Here is a 17,438-nt window from a genome sequence, read left to right on the forward strand (position 1 = left end):
GGGCACACCAGCTGGGACTGAACTGGGACACTACAATGCAAAAGCTGGAATAACTTGTATACTCTACTACATATTCAGGGCAGTTCCAGTTAGAAGAAAGTGAGACCAACGGCAAACAGAGACAAAAGAGAAATCAGTTTCACTTAAGACTAGCGAGGTAAATATCAGAAAAGAAAAATAAATAAATATATATATATATATATCAATGGTTAATAGTCTCTATTTTCTTTAATTAAAACATTGAAATTTACAGTCAGATTGCAAAATCCAAAATCAGATACCTGACTGACACTACTCTTTCTTGGCATCTTGGGGAAAAAATTAATAGCAAGGACAGATTGCTGTTACAATAAGTATTTTTCCTGAAATAGATTTTAATTGGTGCTTTCTACATGCTCACAGCCTAGACACAGGTAGCTATTGTACTCTTCCCCTACAGTCTCCCTTGCTGATATTTGACAGCTTTTGTTTATCAGCTAGTTGTGTTATTACCGACTCTAACATGCTCCAGTAGCCTCCGTGATCTGAGAACACCGAAAAAACAAACCTTGAGAATGACAATGTTGGCAGCATAGTGGAACTGAGCAGCCTACGAGCTACATTTTAAAATGGCAATCAATATTAACTTACATCACGCTTTAGAAATAAAATAGATTTGACAAATTGTTTCAAAAGCCTGATGCCAATTGACTCTTGTAAAGGAATGCTTCTCTTGTATTCCATTTATGTTTCTAGAGGTTACTGGAGTTTTTTAATAATGCTTTCATGTCATCAGAGAATTGGTTCTTGCAGCTGAATTTTTTACTTTTTGTGCTCAGACATAAAACTTTAATCTGTAAAAAGAGGCAAAGCTTTAGAAAAGATATTCCAAATATCTCTGTAACCTAGAAGTAATCAGAAGACATTAATATATTTTTTGGTGTCATCATAAGAAAAGATTAATTTATTCAAAGTAAATGTTTTATTATCTAGGTAAAACTCTATTTCACCAAAATAGCAACACAGACATGTATGCATGTTTGATTATTCACTAAATCTGCACGGAATTATTCTTATTATGGTAGTACAAATGATATAATGACAGGACAGAAAAGGCCAAAGCTCTCCTCCAAGAACCTGAAATCTCATCACTTCATCTTACACAGATGGGTGGAGAAATGAAATCCTTTCCTGGAATAAACCTTTCTGAAAATATCAGTGAGGCCATTTTTTAACTGAAAGGACCTCTGAGTCAAGTTTTCAAAGCACAAAGAAAGGACACACATCAAAATTAAGAATCAAAATGCACATAATTTTTCTGTGCACAGCATGGTATGTATTAGTTGCAGAATGAGCTATGTGGAAACCCTGAATAAGAGCTGCAAAATCATCTCCCTAAGTCAGGGAAGACTGTTTGCAACTCTTATGCATTTTTCTTAGTTATATATGTCTTGGCCTTAAAAACATTCAGTGACAGGGAACATATAAACTCTTCAGACAATCTATTCCAGAGCCTGTTTCAAACTATTAGAAATCTTTAGTATGATTAGCCTAAAATTCCCTTGCTGCGATCTCAGCCAATTAATTTTTGCCCTGGAATGGAGAAGATACTACTCAGCAACGCTTGACATCCTGGAAGATTGGACTATCATATCTCCCTGACGCCTTTTCTCCTTGAAAGTTAACTAACACAATTAACTCAATATCTGCTTGTAGGTCAAGAGTTCTGGACCTGCTGTCTTGTTCTCTGCCTCTGGATGCATTCCCTCCTGATGCTTTCTTACCATTCATGAAGCATGGTGCTCAATAACTGTCATTAAATGGAGCAGTCTTATTCTACTTACCTTATGAACAAATCTTCTATTTCTGTTCATATAACATTTACTTTTTTTTTTCTTTTTTTTTTCTTTTTTTCTTTTCTTTTTTTTTTTTTTTTTTGAATAAGCCTTATTTACTGTAATTCCCACCTCATTTCCTGAAGAACTGCTGCTAGTTTTGTAGCTGATCACTCCCGGTAGGTAATAGAATTTTTCAGCATCCTTACCTAATGTTCTGAGAGACAGGTTTATCTGGAAATTTATTCCCACAGAGATAGAAGCAAATCCCAAGAGGAAAATCAAGTGTGCTGAATTTAAGATTTCATTCATTCCAAGACTACAACAATAATTTCAGCTACAAAGAAAATTGTCTATGACACTGAATAACACTTTGTATAAACAGATCAGATATAACTTCTTTATCAATGAATTTACATAAGAAATCCTATTGTTTGACAATACATGTGCCTACTAAACCTGACATACAGATCAGATTGAATTTCTCATTGACATATAGTCATATACATCAACACAAGGACAAATACAAAGTACGATTAAGTCAAAATGGTTCATAAGTTTCATTGAACCAGTTAAATAAATTTCATGAGACAAACATCAAAGGAAATTCTGACCTGGATTGTTCTGCACTTCATGAATTCCAACAGTGAATCTTGACTTCTAACAACTTGAGAAGATGTTGTCATAAAAACAGAATGAACAATGTTAATCCTGCTACAGGGACATAAGAAATGCTATGCCAAAAAATAAACGTATAGATCTACAGTTTGGTCAATCCAGAACTAGTTAAATGTAAGCCAGCTTCTGGAAAGAATAACATATTCAGATAGTGGTGTTTACAAGTCCTAAACTTGCTCCTCGATTTTTTTTCCTAATGTTGGGTGTTAATCTGATCTTTATAACTTTTCACATTTGGTAAAAACTTGTTGTTCAAAACAGGACACTGTGTGCAGCAGTGGCTCCATACAGGCCACAGGCAGAGAAGAAAAGTTAGTGAATGGGAATTGGAAACAGCAATGAATTTGAATGAATTGCAGCAGTCAAAAATGAGCAGGCCTCACAGCAATTGCATAGTTTGTGAATTTCTCCAGTGAAATCAACCAAATAAGTTTCTGTGAGCACTGTACACCATATTAGCATAACATGTGGCTGCCTGCTGCTAAATCCAGGGACAACGAGTGCACTGGCTCAGCTCATGTTTTGGCTGGGAACAGCTCTTGCATCGTGGACTCCAAGTGTCCTTATTTCAGACCTCCACCTGTCCGACTCTATTTCTTGGCTCTGACCTCAGCAAACATCTTCAACTATTTTTTTCACCAGGCAGGCAGGAGCCTTGCTGCCCTAAAGGTACAATATTAATGAGCAATCAAGCATGGCAGACATTCATTCTGCACAGACTATGGAGTCAAGCAGATGTGCTTCTCATTCTGCTTGATGCTTTCATGAGGCATAGACACAATGTCAGCAAAGATACAGACAGTAATGGAAAGGCTTAGCTATGCAAAGAGGTGAATATATGGCAGAGATGCACAATATGGAGATAATTCAGAAAGAAACAGTACACAGACTTTTGTTTCTGGACACTTCTCCTTTAAGTGTTAGAAAAATCCCTATAGAGATTGCGTAGAATATTTATTGTTATTATCCATACTCCTTTCTCAGAAGAACACTTGAATCACATTTATCATCATTATTTCAGTCCAAATATGATTTTTTTTTTACTTGTTAACTAAGATTTAATTTTGCTGAATTGGAATAAAAAAATACTGGTGACATCTATCACAGACAAATGTGGATCTATTATCAATATATTTCTTACATTCAGTAGTTGTTCTGGATTCACCATTCTGCTCCATCCAGAACGGCAGAAGATATAAAATGCTGTTCAAAACCATTAGAAAATCCAGTAGGCTTAAATCTGGCATAAACTTTCAAGACTTTCTTACTGGATCTTCATGTGCCTGAGATAAACCATCTGAGATCTGGAGCCCAATTTCCTTCCTGCTAGACAGCTGCAGACTCAGAGAGCTGGGTGATGGCAGGGATGTAACAGCAGGGTGATGCTGGTGAAAATTCAGATTCAAGCAGGTGATTTAATTCATGAATGTGAGGAGCTGAACTGGGAGATTAAAAAACATCCTACCATCAGGATATTATATTTCAAACAGCAAATATGGGTGCAGCAGCCAACACCCCATACAGGCTGGGAAGCATCATTACTTGCAGAACAGTAATTACTCCCAGAGTCCATTGCTAGCCTGATTGCTTCTCTTCTCATGGCTAATCCCAGCAAGCACCCCATGCACTTGGGTCCTATGCCCAAGGCCTGTCATTATGGAGCTTCACCATGTCAGGGAAGTATTATCTGCATTGTGCACTGTCATATTTGAACCTCAGATCATAACTGAAAGCCGTACTGTAATAAAGCACTGCTGTTAATGCATAGGGAGGACTAGATGTGATTGCAGGTGTTGTTCAGCTTCTATCTACACCAACTATTCCATTTTTGGCTCTTTTTCATTCAACACCTGTTCCCTCTACAGGAGTCTGTGCTGCAGACAGAAAGCAGTGCCTTCCTGCCAATAAAAGCTTGTTCTGGGATTTTTACCTTCTCAGGGATTTGCTGGCCTTTATCCTTGGTTCACCTGCCACCATTGGAGATACTGTTATTCTGATGTTGATAACAAGAATTTGCAGTGGGCTTGTGCTCCTCTTCTCACATTTTTGTGGCTTTTGTTTAAGGCTTGTAGTCATTGAGGAGATTTGTTTACCACACAGAGCAAACTATTCTAAAGTTTTTTAAATGAGTTTCAAGTTGGTGATTTAATTGGGAACATCCATTTGTCCTGATGACGCCCAGGTCAAGACATGATCAGTGCCTCAAGTTGTGAGTTTCCAGGTCTCAGCCAAGAGTGGTTTCTTGGTGAAGTACAGGAGAGACAAGACTATTTAATTAACCTGAAATCTCCCACTGGCACAAAATTAAAGTTCTTTTGCCAGAATCATTAGTAATTTGTGAGCTCTGTTCAGTGGGAGAGTAACACAAATTTGATCAAATGTGCCCTTTCCAGGAAATGACAGCTGTTACAATGAAGGGGGAAAAAAGCACTTCAAAATTCACTTGATAAAGTACAGTAATTTGGAATACGTTGTGCTCAAAAGTCTGTTAACACTCACTTTTGCTTCACAGAACATGTTGGAGGAAGAAGCCATGCCCTCCCTCCCTGCTCTCCTCAATCCTGGCATACAGCTTGACTTTAAATTATTTTTTAATACACACATCTCAGCAGCTGGCAGAAAGGATAGAAAGCAGTTCTCTTGCCATCATCCTTGACTAGGGCATGCCCTAAACAAGGAACAAGCTATTTTATGTCAAATACATAATTTATATTGGGCTTAGGCGGTTATCAGAAGGTGCATTTTTGTGTATTCGGGTACACACAGTCATACAATTAGCATATCAGATAATTGCACACTTTTAAAATTTGAGTAGTCATTATTTTATTGTACAGCTAAGTAAAGGGAAGGATGTTGGTAGATCCCCGTGGAGCTTGTGGGAGCTGCTGCTTTTGTCAGGCTATGTTAAGCTTCTATATGGAAAAGAGAGCAAAGCTCAAAATACAGCTGATGCATCCTAGGGAATCTTTGCAGAGAAGTGTACAACAAAGGTAACAGACCATGGAGCTGCGTGCAGGCAGCACAGGCTGTGGGGAAGGAGCTAAGTATCTACAGACACAGGAGAGGCAGCCTAGGAAACACGACCCCAAGGAAAAAGCTAAACAAAGCAGGGCTTATCTACACAGCACTGGCTGCCTGAGACAGTCTGGTGAGCAGAAAGTACTCTCTCCTGCTGTTTTATCCTACCCGTGCTCAAAGACAAATAAATAAATGGGATTACATCATCATATCTGTTATCCAAACAGCTCTGCTGCTGCTGCGAACAGAAACAGCAACACTTTTCATTTAACAGAAATGAAAAATTTGGAGATCACCAGCGAGGTAGCTTTCATAATTGAAAGCTGCATTTTTCAAGCCTTTCAGTTCTACTGCAGAGTGCAATGCTTCCCTTTCTCTTCCCTAAAAAGAAAATATGTTCAAAGCACTGGCATCCTCTGCAGAATGAGAATTTATTTTATTTTATTTTATTTTATTTTATTTTATTTTATTTTATTTTATTTTATTTTATTTTATTTGCAGGTGCAATTTCTAAAATCTGGGAGCAGGAAGGCTTCTTGGGGCACAACCTAGAGCAATCTGGAGACCTCTTTTTACAATCTTTTGCCATCTCCACTTGTCTTACACTTTGTTGTGCCAGTCAGCTCCCTGTAATGGAGACAATGTGAGCAGTGCAAAATGCACTAGGTTTTCCTGTGCTGAGTATTGAGAGTTCATACCGTAGCAAGGAAAGAATAGCACAAAAATGAGCACATACTGATTAAAGACAGCAGTCTGTAAATTTATGTTTGTATATTCTTGAGGCAGTGAGCACAGGTAAGATGGGGAAGAAGAAGATAAAAAAAATAGTACATCTGGAAATCATTTTGATTAATTTGCCCAAAGTATCTTGAAGCAATATAAAATATAATGTGCCTGTTTGAAAACTGTAGTGTCCTTAAGCACTTTGTCAAGACACTGAAAGGGTTGGCTGAGCTGCCAAAAGTCAATATTTGTCCTGTACCTTTGCAAAGAGCATGAGTTTCCAGTTAACTGTAGTTTAAGATAATTGAATTAAAAAGCTATATAAATGACAGATCTGTAATTTGAAGAGGAAGAGCAGCTTTAGCTAAAGATCATTCACAGATTTTTTTTCCCTATAATTTCATTTTGTTCATAAGGGCAGTTTTTAGCAGAAGGCAGACCCTTCTTTTGTTTCTGACAATTCCCTGCTAGGATGAGTACTTTCATGTGTATCTGGCAGCAGACTGAAGTTAACATAAGGTGACTGCAATAGCTCCTGACTTCAGGAGATTCTCCATATCAGATCACATCATCATGTCACAACATGGTGACAACTGCTGGATTAGCAGCTTGCTCAGAAACAATATCTGCATGTCTGCTCATCTCTAGTACATGTTACACAAACAGTGGAAAATAATTGAAAATAACTTTTCTTCATCTGAAATAAATTTCACCACTGATTTTTCTTTTATCTGTATAGCTTTCAATTAAAATAGAATTAAGCTTGCAATTAAGTCAAAATCAAGTTCTACTTCAGTACTCAGCCCACTTTTCATAATGTTTACAGGATAACTCAAGTTGGAAGTAAACTCGGGATCTCTCTGGTCCATCCTCCTTCTCAAAGCAGGGGAAGTACAGAGCTTAATTGAGTGAGGACTTGAATGCCTACAGAGATGGAGATAAACAGGCAAACTTTTGTCAATGTATTGAAAATCTTCACAGAGAGAAAGCCTTTCCTTACATCCAGTCTGCATCCCATGAGCAAGGAAATTTCCTGCAGAGCTCTGCCCAGTGAGAAAGGCCCAGTCTGTGCAAGGCTTTGATTCTACAGTTCCTTTGTACATCTTCTAAACATTCACCAGGCTCCCCCTTTGCAGAGAAAATGGTCAAAGACCTGTTACATAACTCGTACTGACTTTGTATGACTAAGGTTGAGAGAATTTCACTCTGTTTGTCCTAGACCTTTCTTTGTGAGAGAGGTACCCTAGCCCTCTTCATGGCTGTCCTCTGGACCCCCTCCAACAGCTCCGTGTCTTTCTTGCACTGAGGGCCCCAGGCTTGGATGCAGTACTTTACAAAGGCAGAGCAGAAGGGAACAACCACAGTTGGCATTATGGGTGACACATGCATACTGTTGGCTTGTGTCCAGCTTTTTGTCCACCAGGATCCCCAAATCCTTCTCTGCAAGTCTGATCTCAGGGAATTGTTCTCCCAGTCTGTATATATGCCATGACAGAAGTGTAACACTTCACTCTTGGCCTCGTTGAATTTTATTAGATTCACATGGGTTCACTTCTCAAGCTTGTTTCTATCTCTTTGGATGGCATCCCTTCCTTTTGTTGGATCAACTGTGCCACTTGGCTCAGTGTCATCTGAAAACTTGTTGAGGATGCACTTGATTGAACTGTCTGTGTCAATGATAAAAATGTTAAAGAACAGAAGTCCCAAGACGGACCTCTTGGGGAACATCACTAGTCTCCAACTTCAACCTGGACACAGAGCCATTGTCCACAATCCTCTTGTTGCTGCCATCCAAAGTGTTCCTTATCAACTGAATAGTCCAACTTTCAAATCCATATATTTCCAATATAAGACATAAGAATGTAGTATGGTACCACAACAAAGTCCTTGAGTCTTTGAGACAACCTCTGCATGAGGCCCATTTTAGAATGTCTTTATATTCTCCACATGCAAAGAACTTAAATCCTTAATGGTGGTTGAAGGAATGCTTCATGTAGCCTGGGACACAGACAGAATTTGCTCAGGTGTTTCTAGGCCAGCCCTATTACCTATAGGTGATAGCCAGGCAGAGAACCAGCAGTACAACAGTCTCCCATAGACCAAACTATCAACAGAGTAGATGCAGCTGAAATCTGGAATGGAGTAAAGTCCTGAACTGATTATCTCTGGGTTCTACTAACGCATAATTATAAAAATATCTGCATACTTGTTTTGCTTTCATAACAAGAACCAGGGCAATGTTTGAATAGTCCGGCAAAAGGCTGATGCTTCCAGCCACCATTCAAAGTGAGTTTTGATAGAATTTTTCTATTGACACATTTTTCAAGCCAAAATTTGGACCTCAATTCAATGAAAATTTCCTCAAAAAATGTTTTATGTCTAGGACAACTATATAAAAAAGAATCTATTTAGATTCAGAGAGAATAAAAGTATTAAATCAGTTTTTATTTATTTTTATCTGATATTTGTAAATGTAGATATTTTCTTCAATTTTCCTTCTTCCCATTCCTTTCCTTTATTTTAATAGTCTACTAGTGATTCCAAATCACCAGTTTTAATGTTGCAAATATTTTCAGCATGATATCCAATGTACTCTACTGTCTCATAGATACAGTACCAGAATAAAATATATCTCTCTTCAGTGTCTGCTCCCCTCCTTTTCTTTGTACACTTTGTACTTTGCAATCTCATCTTTTCCTTCTTATCCATATATAAGCAAGGAGTGACATAAACCTCTGGAGGAAAAAATATAGCTAGTAGAGTAGGGCTGTTCTTTATAACTTGTCTTTTACTCAAAATGATGCTTCTTTCAATAAAATAGCATTAAAACTGTATTAAAAAAATGGAAAGATTAACTGTCTCTGACTTTGTTGTGGAGGGAGATATAGATGCAGGCGTAGCCTGGAGACATATCCCTTAATCTATCCCAAAGCTACACGCTTAGGTCAGGTTTTTCCCACTGACCACTTTCACTCACATTCACTTAAATCACAAAAATTAGAAATAAAGCAAATAAAAAATGTAATTTTCAGTTTGACTGTACTACTGAGCTCTACTTTTCTCAATTTTTCTAACCTAGCCCTCTTCCAACAAGAAAATAATTGAGTACCTTATTATCCAAATTTGTAACAGGTTGCAGTCTTTACTAAAGAGATGATCCAACAAAACCGAAAATACCCTACTATTATTATTTTTAATAGGCAAAGACTAATATTATGTCCTATATAGATAGCAAGAGGTATAATATCTATTCATTTCTCTGACTGAATGTGGGGACATGAAAATAGTACAAGAGATAAAAATGGATTCTTTTATGCATATGTTATGAAATTTATGTATGCACCTTTGCTCACATTGTTCCAAAGGGAAAATTTTTCACAGTAGGCATCAGTTGCTTAATTAGCACAGAATAATTAAAACTTACTGTAAGGAGAATTCCAAAACCCCATAGCAATTATATAGGTAGAGTTCTTGGCTATTGCTTATACAATTCAAAAATAACTTTTAGGTAGGTTACCAAAAACACCACCTCTTCAAAATTACCTTGTAACAGGAAGGCTTTTCAAACAACTAAGAAAATTAAACCAGGGGGAAAAAAAAGAGAGAGAGAAGGATCCAGCAGTCATCAGTAAGATGCAATCAAGAAGAGTATTAACTACTTCCACTTCATTTTTCATGATCTGTTCTTTTTATCAGTCATACTGATTTATGCAGAATCCTGGAACTTGAAAAAACATTCAGAATAATTAGACAGCAGTAACAGCTGCATAGTTAGTTAATAATAATGAAATAGTTTATTCGCCACCAATGAAACTTTATTTACTTTGCGCTTTTTTCAGTATTCATAAACACATGACTATTGACTTTTAACAAATCTCAGACTCGTTTAATTAATTTAACACCCTTGTAAAATAGAATAATGTTCCTCATTTGATAAAGAAAAAGTAAAAATAATCTATGTGAATGTATTTTTACAAGGAGAATGTCACCTCCTAACAAAGAGTGTGTCAACATCAAGGCCAAATTTTAATTAGAACTTTTTTTGTGTGTGTGAAATTTGAAATATGTGAGTCATTCACCTATTTTTATTTTAGTTTATAATTTTATTTTGGTGGAAATATTCTGATATGAGCTTTTGTTTTTACTCTGTCTCAGCCTCAGCATTTAATTCCCTCTTTCTTCTATGGCAGTAACATACTTTCCTGCAAAGTCTTCCCTTTGTATGGTGCCCATTGACTCAGGTTGCTTTAGTATGCCTAGACCACTCTCAATTGAACTGTCCTCTTCATGTGACTGAAAATCTGGTGGACTCAGTGCCAACTACTTTGTTATTGAAAGAAATGCAGTACGCAATTATGCTGTTTGTGCAGAGATCTGAACTGACATATTCACACACGACATATACATTGGCATGTAACAGACGCATCCAGATTCATCTTTGTGTTTCCCCCCTACTCCACAAGGTATTATTTGAGATTCTACAGTTCTAGAAATGTATCAGGCTCAGTTCAAAAGAGCATACAGACCAGCCTGCAGTTATCCAGATGACATGGATTTAGCGTCAGAGGCACTGTCTTGTCCATATAGCTAATACTGTTGAATCTTGTATAATGCTTAATCCATTGGGATTTAACAGAAGTACACTAAGAAGATTTTTCTTTTCACCTCACTTTATCTTGAGAAAAATTAAATGAACTCCCAAGATGTATAGCCTTGTTCAACATGGTTCACAGCTACATAAGAGTTACAGAGATCCTTCTGGTGGAAAAGCTGCCACGCCAGCAATTGAAATTAGTGTTTCAGGGATGTTTTGAGTGAACCCTTAGAAAAACAGAGAGAAGCCGTTAGAATTCCTGCAAGTCACAGACAACATTTTACATGTGTTGTTTTGAAAAAGGTAAGGTTAAATAAAATAAATGTTTGATGAAGATAAGGAAGTATTGATTCCACAGTTGAAATGCTTTTAGGAGCATAGTAAAGGAAGAGAAACCAAAGCAGAAGGACAAGAGGAGATATTAAGCAAAACTGAGCTGTATGTGCTGCAAACATGACAGCTTTATAAACTCTGTATACATTTGCAGTCCTGCAGATGTTGGAATGAGGTGATTTACATTAAAAAATAAATAAATACATAGAACATTCTCTTCATTTTCTCCCAAAGTTGGGCTTGAGAAAACCCAAAGCACTGAGGTCAGATTTAAATCTGGTCTTTATTCATCTGTTATAAACATGTCCCTCTGCTTCCCAAAAATGTCACAAGAACATCAGCCCATGGTCAAGACCCATGGTCCTAACTATTAAATTAATCTAAACTTTAATTATCTGCCTTTGAATCAGCCCCTTTAGGCTGTCTGCATTTTCATGGAGGTTCTAGATAAACACATAACAAAAAATGCATAAAATTTCCTATTTATTTCATTTAAAGTTAAATTACATTCCTTTTGTGCTAGAGTAAATTAATAAATGAAATAGGTACAGGGAGTATGTCTGCTGCAAACATAACAGAGAACTTGCTTTATTAACTTCTGCAAAGCTATCAGGGAATTGAAATGGGAAACAAAGATTCTTTTGGGGTCATTTAAGCCAATTTAAGCCACGGACAAAATTACATCATGACATCATAAACAGATTAGTACAGATGTAAGTGAAAGAAAGCCTGAATTACCATGACATTTAAAAACGCAAATTACTGAAAAATCTCTTTAATATGAGCCATTGTGGTCATGTATATTTCACAATGGACCGTATTTTCTGCTGCGTGTAAAGATTACTGTGATACGTAATCCATACATTATATGATATTGCACAAGGAGGCTGTGGAGCCCCATCCCTGGAGGCATCCAAGGCCAGGCTGGATGTGGCTCTGGGCAGCCTGATGTGGTGGCTGGTGACCCTGCACATTTCAGGGGGGTTGAAACTAGATGAGCATTGTGGTCCTTTCCAACCCAGGCCATTCTATGATTATATGATATGATTCCATGATGGATTATAAGCAGAGACTCTTTTTCCATGGGTTTGGTTTAATTATCTGGAGTGGAATTATTCCTGTTTTCACCACAATTATTAAAATCCAGACAACATTTTAATTCTGAACATGTTCTCCTTTGAGAATTCAAGATCCTTAAGATGAGCTTCCTGCATATGTATTTTTAAGTACTGTAGTAATGACTTAGGAGACATAGGAAAAGTAATAGAGATTTGCAGACATGCTGAAAAGAGAAGTGGGAGTAAGAGCAGATTTCTGTCAAGGAAAATGCCAAGATGATATACAATGAAGATAAAAAGAAAATCTGATAGGATAAGAAAGTTAAAACAACTGGAATAAATCTTCAGCTGTGGAGTAATGTCCCAAAATATGAGCATATATGATGAATATTTGTGGTCTCTGTCCCTGAATGTGACATCAACTTTTGCCCCACTACAGACCCGCAGATTGTACAGGATTATTTAGTACTGCACTCTTCATTTTCAAGTGGAAAAGCCACAGATATTTTGTAAGCTTCACTTATTTGGTATATGACATTGCTGAGCCTATATCTGAATAATTTTTGCAGGCCATCCTATGAACACTGGGGAAGCCCTCAACAGCAATTGGCAAAATTTAATCTCCTACCCTTCATACTGCCACAACCATTAAAGCAAGAGGCCCAAAGAAAAGCAGACCTGTCAGCTTTTAAGAATTGTAAGCTTTTGTCTTGCTTTGGTAAATCACTCATCAGATTAAAACCTAAAAGCTCATAAAAGTGTTGATGCATACTTAATTTTTCTGTGAATCACTCTGGGAAGCTTTTCAAAAGCAAGTCTCTACCAGCCACACAGATCCTATTCATTGTCAGTGAAATGTGCCTCCTACTATTTCTGTCCTAAAAAAAAAAAAAAAAAGAGTTCTTTTTGGCTCTGAAAACATGAGGTAGTTACCATAAATGAAGGTACGGTGTTTCCTATCTTTATAAAATAAATCTATCCAAAAGGCCAGAATAAATCAGTCCTAAAAGAATACATTTCAAAATCCAGACTTCAATACTCTCTAGAAAAGACACCTGTTAGAATCCCATAGCGCACCAACCATCAGCCAACTGCTCAAACAAACAGTCTGAGTTGCCTAAGAAAGAGAAAATAGTTACATAGGTGGCTTCCAGTGCATCTCCCTACTTTTGGGGCATTATGCTTTTTCCACCTAACACTTAGGAAGAAATAGGTAACAGTTTTGAAAGATGACAGCATCAGTGATGCAAAACGGGGAAGGAGGCTTCCCTATTCCCCATCGTTGATCACAACTTCAGGCTTGAAGATATCGCAAAGCAATGTCTGTGATGGAAAAGTGTTAGGCTCTACCAGAAACACTTGGGCAATGGTAAGCAGTTGTAACAACACAAAACAATCAATATTTCTGCAGGATGGATTAAGTTTTGTAATTTAATAATTCATCATAAGAAGTGTCCCGCATTCCTGTGAGGTTGAACTACGGTCTGTCATTCCAAAAGAGAAATATTTAACATCAGGCACTTAATGACATCTGCTGAAGCCTTAGTTCCCTAGATCCCATCCCAAGAGGATTCCACAAGCCAATTCAACCCAGAGAAGTTGACTAAGTTCCCAGTATCAGGTCTTTAAGCGTATGTAATTTCAATGATGCCAGCAGTTCAATTAACTTCAACAGATATTATCCATATGCTTAAGGGTTTTACTAGATTGCAGTACAAGCTACTGAAATATAATTTTACTTTATAAATATTGACAGATGGAAAGTCTCAGCTTGATTTTGAGCAGGAGAAATGTGGGCAAGGAGCACATGATAAATATTCCACAATAATTACTCTATAAGACATTACTGAAAAGAAAATAACTTGCGTGCAATACAACAACAAAACCCTAGCTGCCTTATACAGAAGTTGCTGGGTGGTTAATTAAGTTTATGTCTAAAACATAAGTATACCGTATGCAATATAATATACAGTGGTAGATAAGCTGTCCTTACCACTTCTCCCAGCCAAATTTCTGTCCAGTGCTTTTGCCAAATGGCATCCATTATGTAGATGTGCCTTTTAAACTGTGAGTAATTTATTTCATTTTATTTTTTTTAATTATTTGCAATAAATAGTAAATTTGATAAAAATTATCCAGGAAGAAGAAGGGGAAGGACAGAGGTTAGTATGTGATTTTAAAAATGCAAGTCTTCTTCATTCTGAAATACAAAAGAATAAATTGTAGTTTTTAGTTTGTAAATAGCTTTTCAATTAATATGTTTAAACTGAAAACCAGCTGGTAAGAAAAATAAATGAAAGCAGGAAAAAAAATTCAAAATCTCTTGGATTGACATAATATGACATATTTTCTTTATTTAACTGGGAACAAACTATTCTAGATTTTTATCCATTGAATTTCATTATTGTAGGAGTTCCATAATTTGTTGTATCAGAAGTAATCTTTTATTTCTAATACGTTTAACAGAACTAAAGGTGCTGAATTCCCTACTAGCATGAAATTAATCCATTTGAAAAAACAGCCACGTGGATTGCAATTGACTAGCATAACTTCTATGCATCACAGGATTTCTGTTTTTAATCTAGAGGATATTTTTTAGGTCACTTCTCCAAAACAACACCAAAAAACATAGCTAGCTTTGATCCAATCTCTGTCAGCAGCATAGAAAATGCCATAACTCTGAATGTACAAGTCCTCTAGTATTAAATACATATGTATGGCTCACAGTCTAAATTTATTTGTTTTAGAGTGGGAGGAATTAAGTTTAGTCATGACTTTGATGTCTTTCTTAATTTCCTATTTGACAGGAAGCATTAGTAAACAGCACTATAAAAAACAAGTGAAACACTTCCCACCTAATCTGGCCTCTAAAAATTGCTCTTACACCTTAGCTGAACACAGACATAAAGAGAACGTCTTTTAAACATCCTAGTTCTCTTGCAAAGGTTGTTAGAAATGGCCCCATAAAGCATATGTTCAAGACTATTAATTGTATTGGAGGAAATGAAATCTCATCAACATGTCATTTACCTGGACCTGAGCAAGGCCTTTGACATGGTCCCCCATCACATCCTCATCTCCAAATTGGAGGGAGGTGGATTTGATGGGTGGACAACTAGATGGATAAGCAATTGGTTGAAAGGCCGCAGACAGAGGGTGGTGGTCAATGGCTCTATGTCCAGGTGGAGGCCGGTAACGCGCGGCGTCCCCCAAGGGTTGTCTTGGGACCGGTGCTCTTAACATCTTTATTAAGACATCGATGAGGGAAAGGATGCACCCCAGCAAGTTTGCTGACGACACCAGCTGAGTGGTGCAGTCGATACGGTGAGAAACAGATGCCATTCAGAGGGACCTTGAACAGGCTGGAAAGCTGGGCTCGGGGACCTAATGAGGTTCAACACGGCAAAGTAGCAAGGTTTTGCACTTGGGCCGGAAGAACCCAGGCAACCTGTATCAGGCTGGAGGAGTTGTCTTGAGAGCAGCTCGCTGAAAAAGACCTAGGGTCCTGATAGATGAGAAACTTAACATGAGCCAGCAGTGCGCTCTGGCAGCCCGGAAAGCAAATGGATCCTGGGCTTCCATCAGGAGAGGGTGGTCAGCAGGGATAGGGAGGTGATCGTTCCTCTCTACTCTGCTCTTGTGAGGCCCCATCTGGAGTACTGTGTCCAGGTGTGGGAGCTCAGTACAAAAAAAGATATGGAGATTTTGGAAAGGGTCCAGAGGAGGGCACTAAAGATGATCAGGGCTGGAGCACCTCCCTATGAGGACAGGCTGAGGGAGTTGGTTTGTTCAGCCTGGAGAAGAGAAGGTTGCGAGGTGACCTCATTGCAGCTTTCAATACCTGAAGGGAATTACTCCCAGGAGGGAGTAAACTCTTCGAAAGGGCTTGATAATAGCAGGACTAGGGGAAATGGTTTTAAGTTGAAGAGGGAAGATTTAGGTTGATGTTAGGGAAAGTTCTTTACTAGAAGGGTGGTTAGGTCCTGGAACAGGCTGCCAGATGGGGGGTTGTGGATGCCCCGTCCTTGAGGTGTTCAAGACCAGGTTGGACGGGCCCTGGGCAACCTGATCTAGTAAATGTGTATGTTTGGTGGCCCGCCAGGCAGGGGGGTTGGAACTACATGATCCTTGAGGTCCCTTCCAACCCGGGTAATTCTGTGATTCTGTGATTCTGTGATGTCTTCATTATGCAGAAGTCCCAGATGTTACACCAACAATACTGGTTGCACCCATTGCTGGTTGGTATAACAGTGCAAAGGAGTAAGGTGCAGGAGGAAAGCCTGCATTATATTATGCACTCACTAGCTGAGAGAAGGGTAGTAAGGCAAAGAGGCTGAGATTGTGAAGGAGAATAGCTCAATATCCCTGAAAAACCTGTGGTGGGAAGTTGGCACTGTCAATGTGTACTTAAGATGCACTGACATCCCAAGGAATTAGAGCAGACATTTGAATCTTATCCATACACATTTTTTCTGAATTAGGAAATATAACCCAAGCATATATGAGTAATAGCATATGTTCAGTTTAAGCACTTTGGAAAATTAGGATTCATGACATTTAATTTCTCTGACCTGAACTTCCATATTTGCCATTAGCAATGTGCAGAAGCAACACATATGCAAACCATATGTCTAAGATTATGGGTATGCAAATAATCTAACTGTTGACTTGTGCAAGAACTTGTATAACAGAACAGTGCTGGTGCAAATCAGTCATTAAGCCAAAGCTTTGACTGCATTGCACCGTAGCCAATATGCCTTTTACAGACATACTGGCAAAATAAGACAAACAAGGGCAATAAATATGCTTTCACTAATAACCAGACCGAACTTCCTTCGCAGAAGGAGCAGAGCAGCAGAAGAGCAGGACAAGCTGGGATAGGATGCGAAACAATTCAAACTATTGTCTTGCCAGATCATAAGAAGTGTTGTAAGAGATTATCACCTCTTCCTGCTGTGCTACGCTTGCATCCAGCTGCAGTCATTAAGTGAAGGGCGACAGAGCCACCTCTGCGCCACACAGCCACAAGTGACATTTCTAGTGGTAGCAGAGTGAGGGTTGTCGCATCACATTAGTCTCCACTAAGTCCACACTTAGCTGTGCCCAGTATAGAGCTTTGATGAGTCTAAATGGCACTGACCATTACACAGAGAGCAAAATCACACCTTGGCACTGCAAGCAAACCCATACGTATTTGAAAGATGGAAGAGACCAGGAAGA

Source organism: Coturnix japonica, chromosome 8 (assembly GCF_001577835.2).
Source record: "Coturnix japonica isolate 7356 chromosome 8, Coturnix japonica 2.1, whole genome shotgun sequence".
In the NCBI taxonomy this organism is placed as follows: Eukaryota; Metazoa; Chordata; class Aves; order Galliformes; family Phasianidae; genus Coturnix; species Coturnix japonica.